At 26.9% G+C, this 6,387-nt stretch overlaps 1 protein-coding gene across 1 annotated transcript in view; it reads right to left on the bottom strand.

Moving 5' to 3' along the window:
* Positions 1-5,280, bottom strand: part of LOC100573370 (follistatin-A) — a 122,383-nt gene extending 117,103 nt beyond the window's left edge. Inside the window, exon 1 of the mRNA XM_008187832.3 lies at positions 5,182-5,280. The gene's annotated coding sequence lies outside the window, so the exon portion shown is untranslated. The remainder of the gene's footprint in view (positions 1-5,181) is intronic.
* Between the last annotated feature and the right edge of the window lie 1,107 nt (positions 5,281-6,387).

Here is a 6,387-nt window from a genome sequence, read left to right as displayed (position 1 = left end):
TCAAACATATTAATATAATAAAACGTCTTTAATTAAATTATATTTTCTACCTACGTAAATATATACCTAAGTACCTACCTAACGATCGATAAGTGCCGACTAGTCTATTATACAACCAGTTCAAAATTTAAAATGCATTCCATTCATTCGTATTACCTATAACATCTTCACGAAATAGTTATCTTTAGTAATCCAAAAATATAATTTATTCTATTTTATTTTAAAATGTGTATGTATGCCTAATATATAATTATTAAAAAATAAAATATTTCAAATGTTTACTATTTATAGATATCACATTATAATTATCTTATAAGAAGAAGTATACCTAATAGGTAGGTATACAAATTATGAACACTGCGAGATGTACAGTTAGGTATGGCCGTATGGGGTTACTTATTCAAATTCCGTACTGTAAGAACAGGTTTTTATTAAATTAGCAAATATATTCCTTATAATAGTTATTAACATCTCCGCCGAATTCAATTTTAATATTATTTATATATTCGTGAATATATACCTACCAATTCGAATAGTACCTATATTCGATGTTTTGTGAATGCACGTGAGGTTAGTTAACTTGGAAGACTTTCTTATAGAGCATATATTATGTACATTGTACCTAGGTATAATATTATTTTTATAATCAAGTGTTATAATTTGAACTCCAAAATCACGCCGTATGTAACTTAAATAATATTATGTAGGTAGGTATGTACGTATAGATATAATTCTAAAGTACAGTTACCTATGGGCTACGGTAAGAACTAGGTTAGGTTAGTTTTGAATGAGATAAATTATTAATGCCCATGTGTTCACTATCTATTAAATGTATAACACATAATATAATAATATCATATTATATGAATTAAGATTCATTAGTATTTATATTCAAACGATAATAGCAATTATAACAGTATAACCTGGCAAACCTCCTCCCATAAATCACTAATTGTTTACATTAACCACACAAAAAAAATAATAAAATATGAAATAAAATAAAAAAATGGGCAAGTGGGTGTCGCTCTGCTGTACAGAAAGTTACATGTGGGTCACTGTAATGGATGGTGTTAAATTTGAATTCAATGATAATATAATATCATTGTATAAGAAAAACGATAGTGAGCGAAAACGGTCAGTCAGCCTATGATATTACTAAGTACCTATATGTGATGATATTATTGTGAATAAAGTAATATATATACCTATTTACGTGGAACCTTGTTTTAAATTTTCAATCCTTAGCTATAAACTTTGAAAATTTTATAAATTTTTAACTACAAAATAATTATTAAATTTTGTCAAATTAGAACTTAAAATCCTTATAAAAAAAAGTTGTGCCTATGTATTTTTAATATTTTTCAATGTCATTGTAACAATATAGTAGGAGCCTCTGCTATTAAATTTTCATGTATTTTTACTCAACAAATAAAGTTTTATTGACATTCATAGAAAAAAAACTAATTAAATTGGAAACTGAAATTGTCCGTAAACAGCTCAAAACAAATCAAAATATTTTGAAAATTTTATCATGTATAGAAAATGGAAATATAAACAACCAGTGAAAATTTCATGTATCTACAGTCATTCGTTTTAAAGATACACCAAAAACCAAAATTAATTTTCTCGAAAACAGATTTTGCGTAAAAATTCCCGTTTTTCCTTAATTTTTCTTTTGTTGTTCACGGTGCTTTTGAAAACTATTGGAAAAGTACCAACTAGATTCACTTTCCTATCAGAAAAAGTACTGTTGAAGAAAATCCAAGCACTTTTACTGTCCTAAAAGGTGATGACAGACACAAAAAAAAAATAAATAAATAAATAAATAAAAAAAAAACACACATCATTGTAAAATCAATACATTCATCGTTCCACTCAGAATCTAAAAGAAATAATCATCATTGTAATACCAATACATTCCTCGCTCCGCTCAGAATCTAAAATTGCCTGTTAAAAATATAGAAACACGTCTTTTTTCGTTTTAACGAAATTCCATGTCATCAATCCATTATCGTTAAAAACCCCCGCGTACAATGACATAAGATACACCTTGAGATATCCTACTATACAGTACCTACTGTGCTACATTTGGTTAGGAATTTAATGAATTAAGAAATATAGATTGAATTTTAGTTTACATTTTACCTAATTTATTAATTTGTATTTCTATGGCGATAAACTAAGGGTTACGCAAAAAAAGTTGTACCCAGCCCAAAAATATATATATAAATACTACCTGATCCCATGAACTTCGTTTCCGGTTAAATGTATGAACTCTATATGACTCAAACTTTGTTCAATTCGTTAATTGCGGTAGATAGAGCACCCCGCATGCTGTTTGTAAGTAGGTAATAGTGTATGATTTAACTCTGAAGTATCAAAGTTATACCAAGTTTGTCGTTTTTACTCAATTCCACCTAAGGTGGATAATATGATCGATTCATACAAAATCCTATCCTAACCTTACCTTACTAAACACCGATGAATAAAAAAAAAAATTTAACTCTTTGTAAATTAACCTATCTTCTTCCAAGAGGTCTAATCTACCCACAAACATTAATTTATATATATATCTAACTTTATAAATACACAGACTATAACTATACAGACTAAACTCTGGAATCACTCATCAGATCTTCTTGTATATATATATACTAATATATAAAGCTATAGAGTTTGTTTGTTTGTTTGAACGCGCTAATCTCAGAAACTACTGGTTCGAATTGAAAAATTATTTTTTTTGTTGGATAGTCCATTCATAGAGGAAGCTATATAGGCTATATAACATCACGCTACGGCCAATTAATAGAAGCCTGGGGAAGTGCTCAAACAGGGATTTTGAGATTTACAATGAAAACATTTGTTTATAAATGGTTGCTATTGGTTATAGGAGAAATAATTAATAGATATAGTATTTATTTATTATTGGTTGCTATTGGTTAATCGGACAGATCAGGTACAAGCATGCATCAAATCAAATTTTCACACATTACCTACTAGGGTGGCTTACATCAAAAGGGAATTGAACGATCACAATTTTTTAAGAATTGTCATTTTTTACGGGCTACGAAGTGCGCAGGATCAGCTATATTATATATAAATTAATGTTTGTGTGCAGATCTCTGGGAAGAAGATAGGCTAATTTAAAAAGAGTTAAATTAGGTTTTTTTATTCATCAGATTTTAGTACGGTTAGGTTAGGTTAAGATTATATATATAGCCATTTAACCTATTATTTTCAATTAGTATACATATGAATCAATAATTAATTTCCAATTGTATTAATATTAATGTAAGAATCGTATACAGAATCAGTTGATTTGCAGAAAAATCAACCATACAAAACTAACAACATTTTTGAAAAGTTACAAGATAGGGGGAGGGCGACTTCATCCCCCCTTTGAGACCCTTCTGAGGTTACTGTGATGGATAATTTCAATACTAATTCGATACATCATTGTACGAAAAAAAAACAATATTGTGCAAAAGAGGCAGATGGATTGGCACCTATTTCAAGGATACTTTATTTTATATTAAATGTAACTACTTAGATAAAAAATTAAATATTTTTAAAAAATTCCATTGTGTAAAAAAAATACTAATATTTGTTACGGTGAAAATTTATAATCTACTTAGTTAAAATTGTTCGAAGAAAAATTGTTATTTTACTTTTAAATATCCAATTCTGTCATAATTTAAATTTCAAATGATTATCGAAAAAACTGTGACTGTATTTTCGATATTTTTGAAGCGATGTGAGACAACCTTGTTTTAAATTTTGAAATCTCAGGTAAAAAATTAAGAACTTTATAACTAATAAATAATTTGCGATAAGTTTATAATATATGTCTATAACTTATAAGTAGTTTTAAAAGTGGCATATTTTGAAAATTGTACACCGTGTCTTATTTAGCAAAAACGTGAAGTCTCTAAAATATGGTGAATCATCTCTGAGTTTTAACAAATCTATTTATCTGTGTTTTTTTTATCGAAAACTGGTGTTACTGAAATATTGCCCTCTGGCCACTGTTCTTTGGTAATTTTTCCCAACAACTTTGAAGTTTAAAGTACTATTTACATCAAATTTGCCAACAGAAACCACCTCAAGTTTGAAGACTGGAGTAAATATTATGTTCCAAAACGTGATGACAAAAAAAAATTAAAACCAATACATCCTGAGTTAAGCATATAATAACAGGATCTAAAATGACGTAAATCCGTAAATAATATTATTATAAATATTAGCACACCGCTTAAGAATAAGTTGCTTATATTATATTGAAACTGAACCAATGTGATTGGTGCATAAAATCATTACAGTTCCACAAAATAATAAATACTTGTAATGAAATCCATTTGTATATTATAATATTATAAACATAATATGTACTTACTACTTATACAATGTTATTACTTTTCATACATTATAATATTTAAGTTCTTATAATTAATATGTTAATTGTTTTATTATATATAAAAACACTAAATTACTAAATTAATTGTAAATGTCCTTAAATTCAAATATATACCTATGGCTATCTCTAAAAATATTTCTTTTTATGCCTTTTAATGATATGATTATTATTCTACAAGGTTTTACGAAATTGAGTTTATAGGTTTTTTTTTGATAAACAGTTCTACATAATATCGAGTCTGGTAATTTAGAAATCGATTTTAATAAAATTTAAATATTATTCAAATTTTTATTCGTTATAAAAATATAATTCATCTATTAACGTTAAACTTATGATTTCTCCTGCAAACCTGAATCAACAAATTATTTTATACTTCAATCAAAAATAATCAAGGAACCTAACCTAGTACCTACGGTCCTTAATAATTATATTAATTTTCAGATTAATTTTTTAATCTATTTATTTATATATTTTATATGCAAATATGAGAACATGAAATATTATTAAAATATTTTTTATTTATTATATAATACTATAGAATCTTATACGATGTATATTGTTACAATAAATTCAGAAGTTACACAAATTCGTGGATAAATTAATAATCAGGTCATATTTATAAATTAAAAAACAAAAAAAAAGTTAAAAAATAGGTAATTATATTATATTATACCACAATATCAATGCGAGTATGATTTAAATTTAGCTTTTTTGTCCTTAAAATAACTTTAAAACTAAAAATACGATAAACACAAAGTTTTACTTACAGCTGACGAATGAAAAACTATTATATACAACGAAGGCCTACATCGGATAGGCGTTATACACAATACACAATACACAATATACTTCTTCGTGAATATACGTAGTATTAACTATTAACTGAATAGACCAAGAAGCTCGCTACTAGATAGGTAATAAAAATAACGTAGACAAAAAGAAGTGGGGAAAATATATATAAAAAAAAAAAATCAACACCATTATACAATTTTAATTCATTTCTATAGGTAGGCAGTACTACGTATAATATTAGGTATATGTGCGTGTATATTTTTTTATCAATGCGTCAATTTCGACCGTGAATAATTTTGATGTCACTTAAAAAATGCATGTACCTACGATTTTTCCCGACTAGCGCGTACCTATATAATATCTAATGATTTATATTCAGTTGAAAATTAAGTACACTTAACTCTAATCATATTATAATACACGCGTCGTTTATATTGGCATACTGCGTTGACGTTAAGGGGGCTGCAGCCGGTTTTGACAAAAGTCAAAACTAATGTAGATTTGACCAATCTAAACATTAATTTTGTTTGTTATTGTGTTTTTAAATATATTTAAATTCCGTATCATAAAATAAACCTTAAGGGGGCGGGAGGGGGCTCCAGTCAATGAAAAAAGTAACTATTAGACCAATAAGCGGTGGTAAATTACACATACTTCCAATGTTTATTGAACATTTTTTCTGATTCATATGGTTTTATGAAATCAAATATAAGTTGGTTTAAAATAACCAGTAAAATCGTAAATGGTAAATTGATTTTTTTTTTAATTTTCAAAAATTGTACGATATAAATGCCCATGATGTGCAAGTGTTAGTTACCCGAGCCTAATAATTGTATATAATTATACACGTAGGATATATGTAATAATAATTTAATATATGATATCATATATTCATTTGTATATATAATAATTGTAAGTTTGTAACGCCGAAACTTAAAATGATTAGATTACGAGAATTTTGTGACCGGAAAACTACCAAAGCCAGAGACACGAGAAAAGTTTCGAAAACGGTAAATTACATAGGGAGTATTATAAGAGTTTTTGAGTAAATAGAAACTATTTAATAATCTTTGTTAATTTACATTTCCTTTTCTTGTCGAAATGTATTTGTTATAACAATACTGTTGCATTATATTATTTAGACCAAATTTCCAGGTTATTTAATATCACGAATCTATTCC

Source organism: Acyrthosiphon pisum, chromosome A1 (assembly GCF_005508785.2).
Source record: "Acyrthosiphon pisum isolate AL4f chromosome A1, pea_aphid_22Mar2018_4r6ur, whole genome shotgun sequence".
Taxonomy (NCBI): Eukaryota; Metazoa; Arthropoda; class Insecta; order Hemiptera; family Aphididae; genus Acyrthosiphon; species Acyrthosiphon pisum.
This window is presented reverse-complemented; position numbering and strand designations above follow the sequence as displayed.